Raw genomic sequence first — 25,365 nt, 5'->3', positions numbered from 1 at the left:
GAAAAGGTCCTAAATTTGCTTTCTACTAGTTTCAAACTATTTCACCTTGTCTTACTCTTACAATTTAGTTTGAGATGGTGTTCCTGATTTGCCTTTTCCACACTGTTCATGATCTTACATACCTCTATAGGGTCACCTCTCAGCCTCCTGCTTTTAAGACTGAATAATCTTTCTCCAGTCTTTTCTCATATCTCAGACGACTGCACTTGGAATCAACCATGTGGTTGTTTGCCGAACTGCTTCCGGTGCTTGCGTGTCTCCTTTGTGTCTCAGTGACCAGAACGGGATACAGTACTCAAGCAACAGTTTGTCAAGTGCATCGTACAAGTTGAGCATTATTTCTCTGACTTGTACTTGAATGTTTTGCCATATTGTTCAGCATTCTATTTGCTTTATTCATTTTATTAGAAAAATAATTTGGTGCAAGTACAGAATGGGAGTTCATGAAAACTAGTAATGACAAGAATTTCACCACATGTAGTGTTGGGAATGCATCTGTCGCCTTCGTGTATTTAGCATTCTAGTTATAAGTATGTGTTTGATGAAAATGGAGTGGTGGATGGCAAGTATGCATCTCTATTCTCTGGTGGTTTAGTGAAGGGATATGTTTGTATTACCCAGCAATCTAACAAGACTTACATGCTTGCAAGCATCAGAGTCATCAATCTCTGCTTTCAGTGTATTGAGAATATTTTCATCTTTAGGAATGATGAAACCAGAGTACTCATTCCCAATGGCACCCCAGCAGAAAATTCCAACGAACAGTTATTACACACCAAGCCAACAGCCTGTGGGGTAGGAGTTAAGCGTCCACATTTTGGGGAAGACTTTACCTCCCTCCGCCCAGCAGAAACGAGGCAGTAGTTGAATTAAAAAAGGTGGTGGACTTATCACCCCATTCCCGCTCCACTGCCATTTTTCCTGGAACTTCCGCTGTTCGACCAAGAGTAATGTTGGATGTTGTCGTCCCGGGCTCCTCTCCCCACCACACCCAACACCTACTTTCCTGCCGGCCAAGTTGGCTTCTGAGCCACTCGTTATTGTGCTGGCCTGGAGCCAGAGAGCTGCAGCAAGACTGCTGTTCGGGGCATGCAGCTCAATGGTGGCATGCTAATGAGGCCCAGCCCACGAAATGGATCGGGCCTCCCACCTGAGGGATCTGGCAGCTGACCCGCTCAATCCACCGGTCAATCCACCGGCCGGCAGTCTGACAGTTCAAATCCACGCTTCTATGTCTTTAAATGATGGGGCATGGGCGTAATAATGAATGTTTAAGCAACGATACCTCAAGCTACGCTTTAAAATCATGGGCTGCCTCACTTACGCTAAAAAAAAGCATTCAGTTTAGAATACTTATTCATTACGCTTAGATTAAAATAAATGCTCAAATATTGCATCTTACAGGCTTTTGTGTATAAATCTTGAAATTTCTTTTTATTAAGGTTACAACAGGTAGAGAAAACAAAACAGAAATGATCTGGGTCAAACCGACCTAAATTAGAATAGAGTCATAAATGGCAGGGCTAAAGTAAAATTCAGTCCGCATTAGAACCATAAATAGCTGATCTGAAGTAAAGCATCATCCAGATTAGAGCCATAAAGGCTGAGATGAAGTAAAGCAGAATCTGGATTAGAGCCTTAAACTACTTTTTTTTTTACATTGATGGCATCAAATAAAATGAATTGTATAACGTCTAATGCTAGTTCAATGTCTTATTTCCTTCAGATAAAAGATGTTCAAAATGAAATTATAAGGAATTTTGAATATAGGGCAATATTCAAGCAACTTTATCTACAGAATGATCATTGGTTCCCATTGTCAAAAGAGCAACAAGGCTGCTAGTATTCTGGTAGATTATAACAATGTGTTCAGCAACAAATATTATGCAGAGCAAGTATTAATAAAACTGGACTTGGCACTTGGCACAGATAACACCACACCCACAACAGAAAATCAATGGGAAAGAAGTGGTTTTAAGTACTGAAAAGGAAATAAATACTTCACAGGCACCTTCAGAACAACATCATCAAAAAGTAGACCTGGCAATCAAAAATGTTTCTTTGCTTGATATCAGATTCTATATCGACTCAAAGGAGAGTTTTAGTTTGATGAGAACTGTTATAGAAATACATATGTTGCTCATCCTCGGAACCTTTTATGCTTCAGAAATGCAGTAACACAAATGTTATGAAAATATAAATACAGAGTCAACCAAAAGATAGGGTGCTGATCTTCCTTTGCCGAACATCCCTTGAGCTATCATTGGACTTTATACGGTTCATTTTATTGTTGGGATGTTAAAGAGAGGAAATAGGAGCTGAGACCTGTAGTGTCAGGCCACTGTCCAGTTTGAGCTTGTTACTTGTTTCTAGGATATATCCGACATTGGCAGAATGCTCCCACGTGAAATAAATGATAACACCTCCCACCTCATTTTCTGGAGTTTTTGGTGGGCGGCCACCTGCAAAAGGAACCACCCTTGGAAACTGGGCTTTAGAGGTTATGGGCTTTAAGGGAGCACCCAGCAACTTCCACTTACCTCAGGCAAGTGTATTTTCATTCTTTGGGGCTGTAGGACTGCACTGCATGAATGGAGGCCATTTGGCTACTTTTTCTGACACGGTCAGCAAAGCAAAAAGGCCTCCAGCAGTGCATAACTTCCTTCCCCTGACTGGAAGCAATTAGCAATCCCCAGGCAGTAGTCCCACCTGGCGCTCTCTCATCCTATTTATTGTAGCTGAATTTAGAAATACAACCGGATTCAGTTGAGATCAGGGTTGGCCACTTGTCAATTGCACCATCTAACTTATGCTATGCCGAGGGGAAGGGAGGAGGTAGAGGAAAATTGTGCCATGTTTTATAAAAATTATCCTGCCAAAGCAATCCCTAATGTGCTAAAACTCATGACAAACACACATTTGTACCATCATAATAAAAATGTTCCTATCTTAGCCTCTATGTAGACAGCCTTGGGATTTCAGCCTAGCACAGTGATAGTTAATGGAAGTTATAAGGCTACAGGAAATATGTATGGAACTACATTTCAATAAAAATGAAAAGAAAAGTACTCCTTTAACAAGTTCATTGTGTCTGTGCTTATTCCTTCAGCAGCATATGTTCTAACTTGTTGCTCTACATTTCAACCATTTCACCAAATAAATGATGTTACCTCTATTGCTTCATATAGTCTTAAATACCACTGGTAATTATCATTAACCTGCACAGTGTGATAATAGGAAATAAATAGAAATGATACTATAATTTTGAGATACTAGGCCAGCAATCCAGATGTTGTGAATTGTGAAACTGAACTCAACAAACCTGGTCATTTTGTGCACTGGCACTAGAAAAATGACCATGAAAGCTGATGACTGCCATAAAATACCCAACTAGTTCCCTAATGTCCTTGGGTGAAAGGAGCTGTCACCGCCACCTGGTCTGGCCGACGTGTGATTCCAGTCCCACATTATGGTAGTTGATTCTTAATGCCCTCTGAATAAGCTCAGCCAGCCACCCAGTTCTTAACAATCACTAAAAAGTTCAATAATAAAGAAAAAATCTGATGGTGCGCTTGGTAATAACCCAGGTATCGTATCAAGACAAGATTCTGGCAATCTCAGCCCAGTCCACCCTGCAAAGTCCTCCTCACTTACATCTGGGCATTGGTGCAAAGTTGGGAGAGGTGTCCCACATAGTAATCAAGCAACAGCCCAACATAGATATGATTCTTTGAGTAGGGCTGTCAGCCTACATCCCAGGCTCCTCATCACAATCCCAATGTCCTGTGCCATCAGCAGGATAGACCCACCAGATGAGGGGCACAGTGGCATACTGTCAGCCCTGGAACTGGCTCCAGCATATTGACTCCAGACTCCATGCAGACTCATGGCTTCAGGTCAAACAAGGTCAAGGAAAACTCCTGCCGCTCACCACCTACCACCCCTCTGAACTGATGAATCAGTACTCCTCCACATTGAACATCACTTGGAGAAAGCACTCAGGAAAACAAGGCACTGAATGTGCTGTGGGTGGGGGAACTTCAATTTGCACCACCAACAGTAGCTTGGTAGTATCAATGGGAAGAAGCACCAAGCATTCCTTAGAAGGAGGTGTAAGCTGATTAAAGCTACAACACAGTGCAATCTGCATGCTAAACACAAAAAGCAGCAGGCTTTGGACAGAGCTCTGTGGTCCCAAAACCAACAATTCTGAGCAAAAGTTTCTAATCCTACCATAAGAAGTCAAGAATGGTGGTGGAAAATAAGACAAACAACGGGAGCAGGATACGTTATGAATAACCCCATCTTCAACCAGGGTGGAGCCCAGCACAATAAAGTAAGAGACAAGTCTGAAATGCAAAAGTCAAACGCCGAAAGTGCCAAGTGAGCAATCCTATTCTGTCTCCCCGAGGTCCTCACCATTATAGATGACAGTATCCAGCCAATTCGATTTACTCCACAAGACATTAAGATGCGGCTGAGTGCATTGAAAACAGCAAAGGATATGAACCTCGACCACATCCGGCTGTAGAAGCTAGGTGCTCTGTGATAAGTGGCTCATCTCTTGACCCCTCAAAGCTTCTCCATTATTTATAAGGCTCAAATCAGGAGTGTGATGGAATAGTCACCACTCATGGGTGCAGTTACAACACCACTCAAGAAGCTTGACACCATCCAGGACAGAGCAGTTCAGTTGATCAATGCTCCTGCCAGTGGATTCAATATCCATTCTTCCATCACCCGCAAACTGTGAATGCACTGTGGCAACTCACTAAGCTTGCTATGACAGCACAGCACGGTCCTACAACCACTATCACCAAAAATGACAAGAGCAGCGATATCATAGGAACATAATCACCTTCAAGTTCCCCTTCAAGTAACACACCATCATGACAGGGACATATTGACATTTTTGTATCATCACTGGGTCAGTATCCTGGCACTCCCTACTAAACACCATCATGGGAGCACCATCACCACAGGTTACAGTAGTTCAAGAAGGCAGCCACCATCACCTTCTCAGGGTAATTAGAGATAGACAATAAACGCGGCCTTGCCAACATTGTTCATGGGATGAACAAATACAAAAAAAAAATCAGAAAATAAAAACAAATTGGTCAGATTTGCTGACTATACTAACTGGGAAAGTACAGTTATATGAAGTAACTGAAAAACTACAGAAGGATCCAGACAAAATTTACGTCAGCAGTACTATGGCAGATGAAATTAATAAATCCAGCCTTGCCATTGTCGCCCAGATCCCAAGAACAAATAGAAACAGATTAGCACTACAAAAAAAAAGTGCAAAAGGTATTTCATAAGACTCGTTGAAAAAGCTTAGCAAAATCGCACAGCTCAATTTCAAGGAAGTGACCCTGAATTGCTTGTTCTATGAGAAAATCTGTGCTTCTAAATATACTGTTACCCCAGGAAGGACATTGTGGCTCTTATACTTTGCAGGTATTTAACACAAAAGTAAGGAGACAATGATTTATTTGAACAAGACACTGGTTAAGCTACAGTCAAACTATTATATACATTTTTGGACACTCCATTATCAAAAGGATATTGGAACCATGAAAAAGGTGAATCATAGATTTACTACGATGATGCCAGGGATGAGATGATGTAGTTAAGATGAGAAACTTGGAAAAACAAGGGATAATCAGGCAGGTTGTATAATGCGAGGCCAATCCAATACCGCCAATTTACTGCTGTTGCCAAAGTTGAAAGTTGCCCCCATTTTTGCGAGTGGATACCGAAACTGAGACAATCACAGCATTTAAGAGGAAAATAGATAGACACATGAAGAGGAAAAGTATTATAGGATACAGGGAAAGAGTTAGGTAGCTCTGATGTGGAGCTGCCGCCAGCATTGGGCACGATAGGGCAAATGGCCTCTTCTGTACCAAAATTTCCAGGAAAAATATAGAAGTGGGCACTTGTACACAGAATGAAAGGAGTGCAAAAGAAAATGAACTTGTACAGGAATTGCTGTTTAGGGTAGTTAGGGTCAGAACATAGGATTTACCTCAGATGAAGCATCAAATCTGGTTTGGACCTTAAGTCCTAAGCTCTGAATTCTGCTCCTTGGCTAATGAAAAATGATGATACCAGTAGGTAATAGGTTAGCCAAAGGGTTTCACATCATACTTCTCCCAATTAAAGCAATATGTTTCCTGACATCATTTTTAGTACTGTAGGGCAAAGACTAAGTCAGTTTGACATGAGTACTTTTAATGTGCATCTTCCAAAAACCTAAGAAAAAGGCACGGCATTTATCTGACTGAGTAATATTTATCGACAACACACCCTTGACTTTATTTTTTAAAAATCAATATTTTTTGACAAGGTCATTGTCAAGTAACAGCAGCTAACGAGCCTTCCTGAAATAGACCATAGCAGCATAGTCAGAAAAACAAGTCATTAAACAGATGATAGTGCTCTAAAATCGGGAGAGAAAATGTCATTGTAAGAAACAAGCTCTCCTTGTATGGCAGCTGCCCTATGCCTTACTGCAGTTCTTTCAGACTGCAGGAAATTAATTAGCTGCACAAATCCTTCAGAGATCATGACAAAAATACCAAACCAAAGGCTCTTTGCTTTGCCTACGAGACCCATGTTTCTGTTTTATCAGCAGTGAAATCTCACCGAGCCAAAAAAAAGTGATTTGATTCATAGACAAAAGGCTGCACTTTTTCATGCATGTGCGGTGTAAAAGGATAACATGTCTTCGTTCACTGGCTCTGTGGGGAATTGAGGAAAAGTGAGAGTACGGTCAGTTGTCTCACTCTAACCACAAAAGTGTGAAGTTTAACATGCAGTATTTTTAAATCATATTCAACTTCAGCCAAATTAAAACCCGCAAAGAATATTGATCAATGATCCCTCCAGGGAAAAATTGTTTTCTTTAATTACAAAACATGATGAATGCATCTGTTCTCGAGCATTTCTGGCATGGGAATGTTTTCAGTTATTGATGTTCAATAATATATTTATTCATTGCAGCTACTTATGATCATATTTGTTAACATCAATCTGTTTCACTGCAGCATTTTTCAACCAATACATGACAGCGTTCAGACTAGGCAATATCTGTAGTGAATTCCAGGCCTAAAGATAGAAAAATACAGTGTTATAAAGCTTCCTTCAAAAAAACAAACAGATGCAATGACCCTTCTTTACCAGATCATTCTCTTATCAGTAAATGACATTATACTAGATTGATATATAGTGCCTTACTCAATCAATATTCCAGGCAACACACCCATTTGACTGTCCTATAGGGTTTTCTAACCTAGTGTAACTGTGAGAATCAGACCAGGGAAATAAGGACATTTCATTATATCAAACACACAAAGGTCAATTCTACAATCCCAATGAGCACAGGCCAGAGATAAAGCTACAACATTGTAGCCTGATTCTCTGATCTGTGCTCCATGTAAGAATGGCCCCCTACTGGGAGCATGGGATCACAAAAGTAGCCCTATAGTTCCACAGAAGATGAAGCTGCAGTTTTATTCAACTATTTGTCCAGGCCATAAGTCTAGCAAATATCTTTGGTCTGAGTGTAAGCAATTACCAGGTAAACACTAAAGAGCCAATTTTCTGAATGAGTGCTGCCAGCAGAAAGTCTTGCTCAATGACAGCACATGTCAAGAAATTACAAGCCTGGTTCCATGATTTTCTATCCAATATAGACAAAAAAAGCAAGGGGAATGCACCTACGATTTCCCAATATGCATTCCCGACAGGCAAGGCTACCCACTGGGCTGCTCATATTTGGAAGTTCAGCACTTAATTTTAATTGCATGATCACAAGATAGGTTAGGATGAAGATGGCTCTCTAGCGCATTTGATGTTATGCTTCCAGAGAATCAATCCTACCATTTTCCCATTACAGCATCTGGTTGTTTTCTTAAATGAGTCCAGTTTCCTGGCCTCAATCACTCCTTTTCACAATCCAATTGCTGGTGTTGATCACACTCTTCACAGGTACCAAGCACTACCTCCAGGCTATAGATCAACTCCATCAAAGAGCATTAATACCTCAAGGAAAGACCTACACTTCAGCTGAGTTTCTTCATGTGATGAGTGATAAGTGATGCTCTTGTTTGAAGCTGTCAAAGATTCCCAGTGAAGGGAAGGTATATGAGAATGAACATGTTTGACATTAGAATACTCAGCCTTGTATTTTGTTTATTAAGTATTGTTTAGTTTCCCAAGGACATTCTGTGCTATACATGTTATATTATAATGAATGCTGACAACACTTATATAATGACCTAATCCTGTTGATTGAACACTGATCATCATCTTCATCTTTCTCCTGTGTCTGTTTCTTCAGTTTGGTATTGGCGAGCCAATGGAAAAGGACTGTATTTACATCAAACCTCTACCACAGTACTCTGCCACTATATAAATGGGCCACTGGGATAACTGGGAGATTGTAAACTTGCAATAGCATGACTGGGTAAATCAATGCAAGTATAATGTTTTTATTGTCTCATTAGGAAAGGATTATGAACAGAAACCTGGTTATGTGTCAATTAGAAAGAAAAGAAAGAAGTTGCATTTATATTGTGCTTTTCCTGACCTTATGATATCCCAAAGCGATTTACAACCAATTAAGTTTGAAATTTTTGACACAAAGAAAATAGAATTGTTCATAAAGTACCTTAAAACAAATCTCTCATCTAATTGTTCGCATGCCTGCAGTACAAAGAAACTCATCACAAGCATCAGTATTTAAAGAACTGCCTCTGGACAGGACTTTTTCCAGGATCCTATGCCATCCTATTCTAAGAGACAGGATCACAGGTCTATTTTTGAAACATAGGGCTCGATATTAGGAGGGCGGCGGGTTGGCAGCGGGGTATCGACTGGGTGCATGGGTAACGCGCCCAGTGAAATCGGGGTGCTCCGCATGCAATCGCAGCTTGATTGAAGGTACTTACCTTTACTTTCAGGTTTCGCACTGGAAAGCTGTGCAGCGGGCGGACTGCGCAGGCGCAGCATAGGCTGTCAGCTGGAGGAGCTCTATTTAAAGGGGCAGTCCTCCAGTGACTGATGCTGCAGGAAATAGGAGAAATTACAGCATGGAGCAGCCCAGGGGGAAGGCTGCTCCCAGGTTTAATGATGCCTCACTCCAGCTCTTATTGGATGGGGTGAGGAGGAGGGGGAGGACAGAGATCTTCCCCACAACGGGCGGGAGGAAGCGGCCTGACTCTGCCACCAAGAAGGCCTGGCTCAAGGTGGCAGAGGAGGTCACCTGCACCACCAACATATCGCGCACCTGCATACAGTGCAGGAGGCACTTCAATGATCTAAGTAGGTCAGCCGAAGTGAGTACACTTACTCATTCCCCTACACTCCATCTGCCACATCACCGCCCCCACCTCACATCTCCTTCTGCACTGTCAACACTACTCTGTCACATCACTCCTCACACCCACTCAAACCTCATCCTCATCTTACCTGCACTTACTCACCTCGCCAGTACTCATCCCGCCACTACCACTCAACCCAATCCTCATAAAATCTCATGGCTCTATCTCATACTCACCATCTCATGCATCTCTGTCACGGTCAGCCTCACCCAACCTGCCACTACCTGTGCTGCAGCCACAGGGCATGCATCACAAATGTGCAGTAGGAAGCATAAGGCAAACATGTCGTGAGCATGAAGGGGATGCACAAGGGTGTTTGAGGGTTTGTCATGGTTTTTAATTATATTTGATTTCTGATCAACTCACATTACATATTATTTTGTCACCACTACTGCCACGTCTTTGCGAATCTTGTCTGGTTTGTGCAATAATGCCCTTTCTTGAGGATCACTATGAAGACCCACAACTGATGCCACCCATTGTGTCACTGCAGAGTGGGTGTAGGTGTATTTGCAGGGCTCTTTGTGCAGATGACTGAGAGACGTCGGCGATGTCCCCGGTGGCACCCTGGAAGGATGCAAAGCAGCAGCTTGGCATGAAGGAGGCTTCAGATGTCCACGACTACATGTCGAGTGACTCTGAGCCTCCGTATGCACTGCTGCTCAGAGAGGTCCAGGAAGCTGAGCCTCGGTCTGTGGACCCTGTGGTGAGGGTAGTGCCCTCTGCGATGCATCTCTCTCTGCGGTTGCCCTCCCTCCTGCTGTGCAGGTGGATATGTCACAGCACTGTGTTGTGGAGCTCCACGTGTCAGAGGTGGACAGCGTGGCCGGCGAGGCTGGTGATGCTGTTCGTCCTCCGAGGAGGTCATAACTGCAGCTACGGCGGCCCCCATCCGGAAGATGTACATTTGAGGGGGTCCGCAAGGTAGGTAAATGTGCCTGGACACTGGGGTAAGTGTGCAAGTTTGTGATTATTGTTAGGAGGAGGGTGGTGGAGGCCAAACTTTGTCCAAAGTGACAGAGTGGCCTCCTGCAATGAGTGAGGGTCTCCCCCCCCACCCTGTCAAATAGACCTTTGCAGCTGCCACAGGCTGATGGCTGCAACACGTCCATTTCAACTGGGAGTGTTTCCCCCAGTATGGGAAACAGTCTCAGTTGAGATGATAATCCCACCCCTCATAAAATATCAGGTCAATCAGGTCTGCAAACGACCTAAAGTACCTACTTAAATACCTTAAGTGGCATCCCGCCGGCTTTAATTGCATGCAGGGGCTGCGTGCGCATATAAGTGCGTCACTGGGGAACCCAGAAGTGGGCGGGTTGGAGCCGGGCTCCAGACCTGCCCCGGGAATCCCCGATTTTCGGAGCTTCCCCTCCACGAACCCGCCGGCTCGGGGGTCCGAAAATCGAGCCCATAGTCACTGTTGTGGTGTAGGGAACCGCGGCAGCCAATTTGTGCACAGCAAGATCTCATAAACAGCAACAAAATAAATGACAGATAATCTGCTTTAGTGATGTTGGTTGAGGGAACAAATGTTGGTTTATCCATTAAAGTTATTTTAATTGAAATGGAGATAAGTTAAGGTTTGAGAAAAAATCCTGTCCAGAGGCAGTTCTTTAAATACTGATGAGTTCCTTTGTACTGCAGGCATGCAAACAATTAGATTGTAACTAAGCAGAGATGAGAGATTTGTTTTAAGGTACTTTATGAACAATTCTATTTTCTTTGTGAAACTGTCAAAAAAACACCAGATTTCCCTGCTTTTGATGTGTCAAATGGAATTTGTTTCAATTTGACTCTTTAGTGCTAGATCAGAAATGTTATATTTTGCTACAGAGAAGGTGGCAGGGACAGGATGAGAAGTTTTTTTTGTTGTATCAACTGCTGCTATCCTGATTCTATTTTCAGTTACTGCCACACGTCTTTGGGCCAATGGAATGATTGAAAAGCAGATTTAATGCTATAGTAATGGTACAACTCAGAATAAATTGCGTCATAAAAAGGCTTTTTGTCCCAACGAGAAAAGAGCATTTAAAACCATCCAAAACTCTTTAATGTATCATTTGGTTGAAAATTGGAAATAGAGGATTTGCCAGTGTTGAACATAACTGTCCTTCCCTCTAGATGTAGCTGATGTAACATGGTGGTTCATAAACAAAATAAGAGCATTTCTAAAGGTCATTTCCACATACAAAGAGCACTCAGTGCATACTGCTTAAATAGAATATCCCATTTGCTTCCAGGTACTAAGAATTGCAATTAGTACCAGAGTCAATACTAATGACAATTGTAGAATCAGATGCCACATTGATTACTCGATAGATCACGTTACATAAAATGCAGAGTTTTCTACATTACTGCGTATTACCTTAAAATACACTATTTCAAGAAGAAAATGTTTGGCAAAGCATTTTTGGTTTGGGGAGGGAAAAGAAAAGCTGAGAATTAAAGATATGTCATTTTCATTGTGTTGCTCTTGTCCAAGCAAGACAACAATGCATTCAGTGTAAATTATGATGATCTGTGTGATAATAACTGAATAAACAGCACCCAATATTGGTTCAGATGAGGAAAATCTTGCCTTCATCTTTTGCTAACATCCCAAGTAAACTGAAAAGCTGTGATGTACCTCTACTTCCAAAAAGCATTTGACAAATTTCCTCACAAATTACTATTATTTAAGCTTAAATGGTGGGGATTCAATGTGAAACCTAAGAATTGGCTGATAGAAAGCAGGAGGTACTTGTTAGAGGAGTTATGTCAGGAGGGGTCAGGAAGAAGTGCTGAGTGGGATTCCTCAGGGATCATTGTTGGGGCCCCTGCTGTGTAATTTACATTAACAACTTGGGTTCAGAAGCTCAATGCAGTCAAATGTGCAACTGATACCCGACTAAAAGAGTTGAAACTGAGGAGGCACCAGGGACGTACTGAATGAGTCACATAAAATATGTAAGTGGGCATAATAATGGCAAATGAAATTTAATATCAACAATTGTATAGTACTACAGATAGGAAGAGAAAATAGCTACACAAATATTCCATGATAGGTGTCAAAATAGCTCGGGATGAAGTTGCAAGAGATTTAGGGGATTCTAGTAGACTCAATACACCATTTTCCAGTCACAGCGACACAGTAATCAACAAAGGAAATGGAATGCTGAATGATATGGTCGAAAGTCAGAGGGTGTCATACCGAAGCTATAAAGTGCTCTGCTCAAACCAGACGTTGAGTACTATATTCACTTCTGGTCACCAAGGCATAAGTTGAGATATTCAGGCCCAGCAGGTGGATAAAAGATAAGACTGATACAGAGCTTCAGTGGACTGCGCTATGAGGAACAATTGGATACATTTGGGCTTTTTTGCCTTCAAAGGAGGTGACCTAATGGAGGCATAGAAGATACTAAATGTTATTGGAAAGGTAAATGCAAAATACTACTTCTAATTAAACCGTAACAATGGGACTAGGGGCACAGGCTGACTGTAGTAAAAGACAAACTTAAGACTAATGTCAGGAAATCATTCTTCACGTGAAGGGTGATCAACATATGAAATGGACTTCTGAGTAGGGTAGCGGAGGTAAATCGAGATATGGTTGGATGCTTTAATGAGGGAACAATGGATTTTTTTCTGTATAGATTAGCTAAGATCCTCATCTGTATCTATCTTGTGATTATGTAGTAAGTACCACTGGTTACAGTGACTAAATAAGTCAAATTCCATTTGTCAGAAGGTTATGGGTTCAATCCCCATTACAGGACTTGAGAGTATATAGCCTAAGCTGACACTTCAGTGTGGGACTGAAAGAGTGCAGCATTGTCCCAACTGCTGTCCTTCCAATGAGGTATTAAACTCACACCCCACCTGCATATTCCTATGGATGTTGAAGATTACATGGCACTATTTCAAGAAAAGCAGAGCTCTCCCAGTTTCTTGGCCAACATCTTTTCCTCAAACATTACCAAAAAAATCTGACTGATCATTCATCTCATTTCTGTTTTAGGGATCTTGCTGTGCAGAAAATGACTGCTGCACTTCAAAAGTAATTCATTGTATGAGAAGTTTCTGAAAGATGTAATAAGCACTATATAAACACATTTTTTCCTTTTTATTTTATGGTGTTCTGACCAGTGTTGTGGGGATTGCATCCTGCAATTTTATCCAGTTATAACTGGAGCTATCAGTTTATGGCGGCTGAATAAGTAAAAGCCCATTTTATTTGTACCATTTTTGAAGGATTGCACTTTGCAATTTCATCTATTTCCCACAAAAACTGCAAACCAGTGATCTTGTTTAGTGACTGTAGAAAAGCAATAAAGGTCATATCACCTTTCATGAAGACCTTCAACCTAATCTCAGAAAAGTATCCCACCTCCCCATATAAATGTGACATTCCATTTTCCACAACAATTTCCCCCGTATCTATGAGGTATTCACACTCGTGATATTTAAGTTGTGTCTTATTTTCCCTCTCGTAGTTCTGTTATTGCTGTATTTTCACGTAAATCTGGTACCAATGGCAGGCTGTTTACGTGAGCTCTGGGGAAGGGTTAATCTAGTCAATAAGGAAGTCAAGTGAGGCCACTGTCAAACACAGAGTGACTTCTTTTTATGTTTCTCATCAACGGATAAAAGACCAGTTAAAGATGGCCTTATCTCTACTGTGATTGGAAACATTCTATTGTGAATGGTATGCTACTTTATTTATACTTTTAAGATGAAAAAAATCCGATTACTCCACGGCAGAAGTACTGGCTGTTCTCTCCCCAGCGACAGACAAAGATAGCAATGATATAAGGCGGAAATTATACTCAGGACACAAAGAATTACAAAGAATGTACAGGACAGAAATAGGCCATTCAGCCCAACAGGTCTCTACCGGAGTTTATGCTCCACATGAGCCTTCTCCCACCCTTCTTCATCTAATCCTATATCAGCATATTCTTCTATTACCTTCTCCCTCATGTGTTTATCTAGCCTCCCCTTAAATGCATCTATGCTAGTCACCTCAACTACTGCTTGGGCGTCATTTTAGCACCTGCTATCGGGTGCGTTCCTGGCGGGGGGGCTCCGAAAATCGGAGAATTCCGGAGTGGGTCGGGAGCCCGACTCCAACCCGCCCACTTCCGGGTTCCCCACTGATGCGCCGGCGTGCGCGCGCAGCCCCCGCTGGTGGGAATCCCGCAGGCAATTAAAGCCAGCGGGATGCCACGTGAAGCTATTTACTTTGCTTGTTCAGGTCATTAACTGACCTGATTAAGGGATTATGTGAGGAGGGGTGGGATTTTAAAGCAAACTGGGACTGTTTCCCACACTGGAGGAAACACTCCCAGTTCAAATGGACGTGTTGCAGCCATCAGCCTGTGGCAGCTGCAAAGGTCCATTTAACAGGTGGGGGGGGGGGGGTAAACCCGCACTCATTGCAGGAGGCCACTCTGTCACTTGGGACAAAGTTTGGCCTCCACCACCCTCCTCCTGACAATCAAAGTCACCAACTTGCACACTTACCCCGGTGTCCAGACACATTTACCTACCTTGCGGACCCCCTCAGATGTACATCTTCCGGATGGGGGCCGCCGTAGCTGCAGTCATGACCTCCTCGGAGGGCGAACAGCATCACCAGCCTCGCCATCCACGCCGTCCACCTCTGACACGTGGAGCTCCACAACACAGTGCTGTGACACATCCACCTGCACAGCAGGAGGGAGGGCTACCGCAGAGAGAGATGCGTTGCAGAGGGCATTACCCTCGCCACAGGGTCCACAGACCGAGGCTCAGCTTCCTGGACCTCTCTGAGCAGCAGTGCACACGGAGGCTCAGAGTCACTCGACATGTAGTCGTGGACATCTGAAGCCTCCTTCATGCCAAGCTGCTCCTGGCTGGCCCGAGCACCATCTTCTTACCTGTCACTGTCAAAGTCACCACTGCCCTCCCGAACTTCTGGTCCACAGCCTTCCAGGGTGCCACCGGGGACATCGCCGACGTCTCTCAGCCGTCTGCACAAAAGAGCCCTGCAAATACACCTAAACCCACTCTGCAGTGACACAATGGATGGCATCAGTTGTGGGTCTTCATAGTGATCCTCAGGAAAGGGCATTATTGCACAAACCAGACAAGATTCGCAAAGACATGGCAGTAGTGGTGCCAATATAATATGTAATGTGAGTTGGTCAGAAATTCAATATAAGTAACAACCATGACAAACCCTCAAACACCCTTGTGCATCCCCTTCATGCTCACGACACGTTTGCCTTACGCTGCCTACTGCACATATGTGATGCATGCCCTGTGGCTGCAGCACAGGTAGTGGCAGGTTGAGTGAGGCTGACTGTGAAAGAGATGCATGAGAGGGTGAGTATGAGATAGAGCCATGAGATTGTATGAGGATTGGGTTGAGTGGTAGTGGCGGGATGAATACTGGCGAGGTGAGTAAGTGCAGGTAAGATGAGAATGAGGTTTAAGTGGGTATGAGGGGTGATGTGACAGAGTAGTGTTGGCAGTGCAGAAGGAGATGTGGGGTGGGGGCGGTGATGTGGCAGACGGAGTGCAGGGGAATGAGTAAGTGTACTCACTTCGGCTGACCTACTGAGGTCATTGCAGCGCCTCCTGCATTGTATGCAGGTGGGCGATATGTTGGTGGTGCAGGTGACCTCCTCTGCCACCTCGAGCCAGGCCTTCCTGGTGGCAGAGGCAGGCCGCTTCCTCCCGCCCGCCGGGGGGAAGATCTCTGTCCTCCCCTCCTCCTCACCCCATGTATTGATACCTGGAGTGAGGCATCATTAAACTGGGAGCAGCCTTCCCCCTGGGCTGCTCCATGCTGTAATTTTTTTCTATTTGTTGCAGCATCTGTCAGTGGAGGACTGCCCCTTTAAATAGAGCTCCTCCAGCTGACAGATCTTACTGCGCATGCGCAGCCCGCCCGACGCGCAGATCAGCAGTGGGGAACCCGGAGGACAAAGTAAGTGGATCCAATTGGGCTACGATCGCGCGGGCGGCTGACTGATTTCGCCGGGCGCGTGGAGCCCCCCTGCTGAGAACCCGCAACCCTGGTAACATCGGGCCCCTTGTGGTGGCAAGTTCCACATTCTTACCACTCTCTTGAAGAAGTTGTTTCTCCTGAATTCCCAATTGGATTTATTAGTGACTATCTTATTTATGGCCCTAGTTCTGGTCTCTCCCATAAGTGGATATATCTTCTCTACATCGTTTGCATATTTAAATTTCAAGTACCAGCAGAAGGAAATAGCATTTCTGAATGTTGGTGTAACTCTGCTGAAAGTGCTGTTAAATTAGACACAGTCCTCACAAGAAGAAATCCATGAGAGTAAAGATGCTTAAAGCAGAGAGAGCAAATTTTCTGCTATCCAAACTGGATTAACACTGCTCTCCTCTCCTCATCAGTAGTGAAATCCAAACCCTGCCACTCCTTCCCTCAGGTTCAATGGTTTCTTGTAATTTTGACTGAGATAATGCTGCAGCCATGCCTTAAACTGTTATTTTGTATATAATCAGCATTCCTAATTTATGACCTCTTTTCTGTGGAATTACCTTACATACACACATCTATATTGTGTGAAGACTGTCACAGTTGTGGCCTAGTTAGTGTCAAGAATTCAACCTACCTGTGGTTTCCACATCCTTTCCAGTGTATTTTAAGTTAGGAGTAAACTTTATGAGCTAACAGTTCAGTTTTGCATCACAATTGTATACTCGAGTTGTGTATTGTTATTCATATTTTCCCATTTTTCTCAACTTGTGCCTCTGATAATATTTCTTACCCTCGGGAGGATGCAATGCTTTGGGACTGGGACTGGCCCAATCAGTTTTCAAGGGTAGTGCTTTGTTGCTGCACAGTTTAACTCAGTATCTGAGCCAAGAATTAGTGAAACACAATCAACAAGGGTGCATAACTTTAAAAATCAGCCAAGGATGGCATCTGAACTTGTTACCCTCTTCTCAAGTCTCACTATTATGCTGCTAGATCTACCAAAGTGTACAAATTTTATATTTTTTTCAACCCAAACTTATAATTGCAAATATTCTTAGAATTTTAACCAGTGCGCCCAGCTTGTATCTTTTAGGGATGGTTGCACCATGTACTTTTTTGCCAATAGAATATAAAAGATGTTGCTTCAGCATCCCAAAAACTATTTCCAGTAAATGCTAAAAATATCAGTAACTAGCTTCCATTTTGAAATCATTAGTTAGAGTTAAAATCGGACCCAATATGTTTATTTGCAGGATCTAGTATGTAACATGATTAATTTCATCTTGTTTGCATACAGCAATTTTGTAGGCATAAGTAGCACAGGGACCTATCAGAATGATAAATGGTAGCTTCAGCGGGAAGCGGCTGTAAATTACAGGGAATATTTACAGAACCAGCTATATAAGAGCATACATCCTTACCCTGACAACTGCAAGATAATTGCATAGACAGGTGATGCAGAAAAGCTTGTGGGTTTCCAGCATGGTTGAGTTTATGATTAAGTACAAGCAGCCGCATGAATGTATTACTGGACAAATGTGGAGCACTATAGAATAGATAAATGAACTACCTGTAGTTTCTGAACAATATATTGTCTGTTATAATGTTTAAAGCTGCACTAGCAAAGTGCCACATTTTGGGATTTTCTTGAGCATTGTTCCACAGAAAGGATTTTGAAGATTGGGGTTTTAAAGCAAAGTGTATTCTCACAGGTTAAAAATGGCACTGAGGTGATAGGTTGTTAAAATACTACTGAGCTAAGCTTTGATGTTGTTTCCCCATAAACTATAATTAATTCATTAGCCTGTCTCCACTATCAATAAACACCTTACACTCAAGGTGTCGCAAGTACTGTCCACAAGGTCACAGATGGCACAAAGATCTTTGCTAATGTTAGAACCCTAGATGAGGGAAAAAGATTACAATCTGATCTAGACACAATGAGGGAATGCTATCTAGCATGCTTGGTACAGAATTGAAGTCTGTTGAGCGGGAAAGGGAGTTAGGTATTATATCTCTGAAATCTCTGAATGTGCACGACCAGTGCTGTGAGGAACTGGAAGACAAGTAGGGTACTGGATTTGCAAGGACAATTCAATATAAAACTAAAAGAACTATCGTGTTGTTGTACAAGACTTTAGTTAGACTTCATCTGCAATACAGTGCTCAGTTTTAATCTCCTCACATGGTGAATGATATCAAGGGCCTGGAAAAGGTTCAAAGAACAGCCAGTACAATGATCCCTAGTTTAAAACCCCTAGTTTTCACAATAGGTTTAGAGATTTTGTGTCTTTTTACTCCAGAAAGACATCGGGTTCCGGAAAATTTAATTGAAGTGTATAAAATGATTAAAGGACTAGACTGTGTCTGTCTCAACTGAAAATTTTAACTAGATAGGTTGGGGAAATCAAGGGGTCATATGTATAAGCTATATAAGCATAGGACTAGCTAGGTTAGATGTCAGGAGGTTTTTCTTCATGCAGAGGGTTGTTGACATTCGGAACAAGTTAGCAGCTCATGTGATGAGTGTGGTTTCGCTGCAATGGTTCAAAGAGAAATTGGGCGAGTTATTTACCGTGGTTAATATTACTGCATACAAAAAGTAAGTGGGATGTTGAGTATGTACCTCATGATCACTATGATCTCCTGGAACTCATTTTGATTGTCTTCGGCGGTCAGAGAGGAATTTCAGGGATTTGATTTTCCTGAATTGGTTGAGGATTTCTTAACTTCTGTTTTGTTGCCTGTCCCAGGAGATAACATGACTACAACTGGGAGGGTACACTGGGAGTCAAGATCCTTAATTGTGTCATGACTGTTCAGAATAGGCTTGATGGACCAGCTGGTCTTTTCCTATCTGTCTTTTCATTTGTTTGTATGTTATGTAGGGAAGTCCTGGCCCATTCTCGCAATAAAACCCAGCCGGTGCAATTTTCAGGCGCAATTCACACCCAACTGCCGATTGCGCCCAAAGCAGAAATTCAGGGCCAGGGTGATTAAAAAAGAGACACAAGCAGTCATATTTTTAAAACAGAAAGCTGCAAGAGCAAGCATTGGTCAGGTTCAGAAGGAGAATGGAGGTATTTAGTCAGGAAATATTTTGTTTAAGTCAAATAAGATAACCCACTGATGTGGGGAAGCAGGACGTGCTCATTATTTTGTATTATTGCATGAAGATAGGTGTATTGACTGAAATAGTGAGTCTTATTATAACTGTTGAGCTGCATGTTCTCTTGCTGTGAAATAAAGCAGCTTCACAATTTGTATCTGGCTTTGTTTTGCCAAGTGCTTTCTTGGCCCAACTTCAAAAAGATCGAAGAAGCACCTGTGCAAAAGACTTGAATGTCCAGTTCAGATCACAATGGGATACTATTGTTACACCCCTTGGTGATGCTACCATATTGTTAGATATTGGGCAGTTTAGGCTTACTCCCAAAAACAAGATGCTCAGACTGCTTACAGGAGTTACGAGCACTGCTGCACCCAATAAGATATAAAATATTTAAGACAAGACCTTAAACTTAAGACGTTAAAAGGCTAATCTCTTAATTTGCTTACAAATACATGTTATGCTGAAGTAAATCATACCAAAGCACACTTGTGTCATTTTGAATGTGGCATCATTGTGATGAGAATGGTCCATGATTCTTCTGTTTTTTTTCTCCCTGCTCAAAGAAAAGGAGGTTTGCCTCATGGACACAGTGTTGTGTTGTGTACACAGTGTAATGGATACAGTGTTAAAGATCCAGTGTCATAGATGTAGTGTCCGTTTAACTCTTTGAAAACTGCTCTTGCCATGACCTCATGGTCTCATCTGATTTTTTGTATGGGTTACTGTCCTATAACACCTTGTTGAGTTTGTATTGTAGTGCACTTCTATTTGCTGTGGCTCTGTAATATGCTGAAGCTTCTGATGTTCTGAAGTTTACTCAATTTACATTGCTTGGTGGATTTCAAAGCACTGGCAGTAATATAACAATTTTTGGGCTGCAGTCTTTTACAGAAAAATTAGATCGGTCCTGTACTTGCCCATTATCCTATAATTGCATATGTGCAGTTGTTTGAAAGGCACAACTGCTGCTTTGCTTCTGGTCACAAACCCTCTTCATTGACATCGGAAGAAATTAATAGCCAACAACCAGGCAACCTCATTGTTAACCTGAGTGGTCAGTGATTTATATCATTCAGGGGTGCGGCTGCATCCACCAAGCATGGAGGAAAACCACCTCTTAGTTTTGAGTTCATATCCCTGGTACAGCAAGAATTATGTAATATCAGTGTGTGCATGACTTTTGCTATCCTACATCAGGGAAATAACAGACAGTGCCCCAGATAATATAGCAATACACTAAAATGGGTAATTAAATAACTTTCAGTAGGAAGTAGTACTTTTTATTTCTTATCTTACACTTGAACTTGAGACCTTTCACTGGTCCATCTCTGTACAAACCCTGAAACATTTAGTAGGTTGTTGCTTCCCAACCATCAAATGGAATGTGCTTCATGATGAGTCAGAGCAATGTGCATATTAATATCTAACAGACAGATATGAACATGCTCAAAGTTCAAATCATTTTTCTTTTTGGTAGAGGGAAGTTGGGGAGGGGGGGGAGATAGAAGAGAAAGACTTTTCATAATTTCCTCGACTGTTAGTGGAAAAAATCAGCATGAATTTAAAGTGATTGTTTCCGCTTTATACTCTTGCCAGATTTTCAACTAACGGTAGCCGATGCAGGAAAGTACTTTATCTTGGCTCATTAGGATGTCAAAATTGCATACAGTGTGGGGTCATAACAGTGAAAATAAAAGCACACAGCATAGAATTTCCACAAACCTATTCAGAATAGTGGAGGTTCAGAGGAGCAGAACTTTCGACTGTCGCTTTGGCGGAAATCACAGAGCCGGGGGTGGGATTTGAATAATCGTGGTGGGCATCCTGTGGCTTCCAGAGGTGCAACAGAAGTGCTACCGCACTGTGCCACTGGAAACTTGGAGCAGCATCTGGTTGCTGTCGGGGTTGGGGGGGCTGGTGGTGTTGCAAAGAAAGCAAAAGTAAACAATCATTTTTTTCCTGAAGCATTCTCTAGCCTCTTGCAGCAGGAATCGATCCTACAGGGATTGACTGCCATTTGTCTTCTCTACTGCAGCCGCCACCTATGGCCCCGCTGGTAACATGCACTTGCTGAGAGCAGGCGCAACCCCTGAATGTAAGAGAGGCAAGCTGGGTGGAATTTCCAAGTGAGCCCAAGAATGACCCCAAAAAACTTCTGGAATGTAGCAGTGGGTAGGGAGAAGAAGGAACCCCCCCCCAGCCCCACCCCCTCCCCCCGAGTTGGTATTCTTAACTTAAGATGGATTCCTAAAAGTGACAATTGTAATCCTCAGGGATCAGAATTTGTAGGCTTCGGTTTCTCCACAGGCATCACAGTGACTACAAGCTGGTGTCTTTAGGGGGAAAAACGGAAGAGGACATACACAAGATAAATTGTAAAAAAAAAACAAATTCCAGTTAAATGACATTTTTTCCCACTGGTAAGCATTTTGTAAACATGCTAAGTCGAAAATGTGATGAGCTTCAGTGAGACAAGATAAATATCTGTCTTCGAATGGCTGACCACAGCCCACTCATGACTTCATTCGTCAAGAGTCAACACGCCAGCTCGCTTGTGGAGCAATTCGTCATGTCTTAGTGCTCGACCGACAATAACAATAAAAGGTACTGCATTCCGAAACAAATCCCTTATGAATAATGTAATTGTTCACTGAGGCATCACAAAACTTCATAGATGAATAAATAATCAGCAGCCTTTGCATCTAAGTAGACTGTATTTTGTTTGTTTTATCAAAAATATAACTATAGTTTGACCATTTTCAACAACATGGTTTCCATTCAAGTCTGTAATCACGTTATTCCCCAGAATCAGAAGATTTATCTCAATGCATATTTCATGCGTTGAACAAAAAGTGTATACTCATATCCCATTTCTAGAATAGGTCAAGGGTGGATATTGAAAGAAATGTTCGACAGATAGGCTGTACTCCCATAGAATCAATTGTATTACCTGGAGATTTTCCATTTAGTTCAGTGGATGTGGTCTGTTTTGGAAAAATTCTGCTGGTCTCAGGAAAAAAAAGCACGCTCCTGGGTTTTTGAAGACCCGCTCATGTAGTTTACCTTTAATTACACAGAACAGGATTTATGAGAGTACATGGTATTCCTGAATAGCTCAAATTAATCCATTTTATGGTTAAGGGTGTAATCTAGATAACAGTAAGTGCTAGAAAGATTATTTTGTCGTGATTAAAAGCTTTCAGCAAATTTGCAGAACAATTTAGGGAAGCCAAAGTATATCATTGGTAAAGATATTATATTCAATCATTACTCAATATAGAAAATGGAAAAGATGAAACTGGGACATTAATAATATGGTGAGTAACATCAGACATGTAGGCAAGGATTTTACTTCCATTTAACAATGCTTTGGTGTCATCAATGGGGTAGTTGGGGGTGGGAAATTGTACTGGCACCATTAGTGCCAGATTTCAGCCCGTTTTATAGTCCGACGGATTTTCTGTCAAAAGTGAAGCAGGTCTAAGTTAGTAACTGCCCATATATGATTGGCCAAATTGAAATGAAATGGTAATGATGTGGTGATGACATATGTCACATTTTCCATTGTTACAATTTCATTTACACTTGTCATAATTACTGCCTGTATAAAACAAGTATCCAGTGTTGCTAGGCACTGTAAAGTGCACAAATGAATTTGAAGTGTTACATCAGGCAAATTTAGAATCAAAAGCGAAATACCGTGGATGCTGGAAATCTGAAATAAAAGCAGAAAATGCTGGAAAAGCTCAGCAAGTGAGGCAGCATCTGTGGAGAAAGAAACAGAGTTAACGTTTCAGGTCAAAGACATTTCGTCAGAACTGGAAGATGTTAACGAGTTAGAGTTTTTAAGCAAGAACAGAGTCAGGGAAAGGGGTGGGGAGGGTGGGGAGGAAAGAACAAAAGGGAAGGATTGTGATAGGGTGGAGGGCAGGAGTGATTAAATGACAAAAGAGAGGATGGTGCAAGGCAAGGAGGGTGGTAATGGGACAAGTTAAGAAACAAAAGATTGGTCTGGAGTAGCTGTAAATGGCAACAGCAGAACCATAAGTAGCAGCTGCAGTCCAATAAATAAAAAAAATTGAAAAAAAATGGGGAGCAGTGGTTATGATCTGAATTTATTGAAATCAATGTTGAGTCTGGAAGGTTGTTAAGTGCCTAAATAAAAGATGAGGTGCTGTTCCTTAAGCTTATGTTGCGCTTCATTGGAACAGTGTAAGAGGCTGAGGACAGAGAGATCAGAGTGGGAGCAGGACGGGAATTAAAATGGCAAGCGACCGGCAGGTCAAGGTCACGCTTGGGAACAGAGTGGAGGTGTTCAGCAAAGCGGTCACCCAATCTGCGTTTGGTCTTCCCAATGTACAGGAGATCGCATTGTGAGCAGCGAATACAGTGTACTAAATTGTATACTTCCCACCGTCCAGGGCCTCAAACATTCCTTCTAGGTGAAACAGCGGTTTACTTGTACTTCATTCAAACGCAGATTGGGTGACCACTCTGACCTCTCTGTACTCGGCCTCTTACACTATTCCAATGAAGTTCAACGTAAGCTCGAGGAACACCACCTCATTTTTCGTTTAGGCACTTTACAACCTTCTGGACTCAGCATTGATTTCAATAACTTCAGATCGTAACCACTGCTCCCACTTTTTTTTTTCCAATGTATATATTTTTTTATTTATTGGACTGCAGCTGCTGGTTATGATTCTGCTGTTGCCATTTACAGCTACTCTAGACCAATCTTTTGTTTCTTAACTTGTCCCATCACCACCCTCCTTGCCTTACACCATCAAGCCTTTTGTCATTTAATCACTCTTGCCCTTTACCCTATCTTTCCGATCCTCCCCTCTCCTCCCCCGCCACCCCCCACCCCACCCCCCCACTTCCCCTGGCTCTGAACTTGCTTAAAAACTTTTAACACTTTAACATCTTCCAGTTCTGACAAAAGAACTTTGACCTGAAACGTTAACTCTGTTTCTTTCTCCCCAGGTGCTGCCTGACTTGCTGAGCTTTTCCAGCATTTTCTGTTTTCATTAGGCAAATTTAGAAGTTCTGTAAATTCTCCATGTTGCTACAATTTTGACTTTTATTGTTATTTTGCTACTGACTACTGCTTCAACTCCTATCTTACTTTCATTGTTTTCCTCATACCCATTCTATATAGACAACAATGGGATTTATTTTGGGAGCACCTCCCTATCTGTGTTTTTTGGAAGAAAGGAGCAACAGAAACAAAAAGGAGGCCAGACTGGTCAGAAACCACAGGAGACATATGGCACTCACCCAATCCTAACTCCACTCCAGAACAGAGACCAAAGTTTTACATAAAAATGGTGAAACTGGTTCCAGACAGGCTGGAGTAAAAGGATTGCTGATTCATACCTCATGGTTGAAACAAAAGACAGACTCGTCACTGTGGAAACGTGCATAACTGAGCCACATCAAAGACAATGGATAAAGGGAGTGTCAATCAATTCCAGAGCTGTATTTGAAGAAGCGTATTTGGATGGCATGCAACTGCCCCAAAGGTGTGGTCCCAATCAAGGGGACTATAAAAATAACCATGTGGAGGAAACCTGCTCTACCTTGCTGCTTCCTCCAGCCCACTTTCTGCACTGCTGCCCTTATCGTAAGAAAAGAACATGTGCAACAAAACTACCCATGGGCATTGCGACAACTAAAAGGCCTCAACAAGTTTCAAAGCCTGAGCCAACCCTAAGTAGAAGTAAAACTTTCTTTTAGGGGATTAGTATAAAATAGGCCTTTTTCTCTAATAAGGGTATGCATTTTAGGTCAGGTACTTTGCCTTTTTTTTGTTGTTAAAGCATTTCTGAATCTTGTATGAACTCTAGATATTGTTTAACTCTAGGACTGTATTT

The 25,365-nt window shown here is 42.2% G+C and overlaps 1 protein-coding gene across 3 annotated transcripts in view; it reads right to left on the bottom strand.

Annotated features, from left to right (window-relative positions):
• The window catches only part of LOC137335258 (extracellular sulfatase Sulf-2-like), a 287,785-nt gene that overhangs the window by 189,017 nt on the left and 73,403 nt on the right, over positions 1-25,365 (bottom strand). The window contains exon 3 of one of the 3 annotated variants that reach the window (XM_068000536.1): positions 22,440-22,552. The exons of the other annotated variants lie outside the window; for them this stretch is intronic. The gene's annotated coding sequence lies outside the window, so the exon portion shown is untranslated. The remainder of the gene's footprint in view (positions 1-22,439; positions 22,553-25,365) is intronic. 3 annotated transcript variants of the gene reach the window in all.

The sequence above is a fragment of the Heptranchias perlo genome, chromosome 19 (genome assembly GCF_035084215.1).
Source record: "Heptranchias perlo isolate sHepPer1 chromosome 19, sHepPer1.hap1, whole genome shotgun sequence".
NCBI classification, from domain to species: Eukaryota; Metazoa; Chordata; class Chondrichthyes; order Hexanchiformes; family Hexanchidae; genus Heptranchias; species Heptranchias perlo.
The sequence above is the reverse complement of the archived record's forward strand: the minus strand, read 5'-3'. Positions and strand labels throughout refer to the sequence as shown.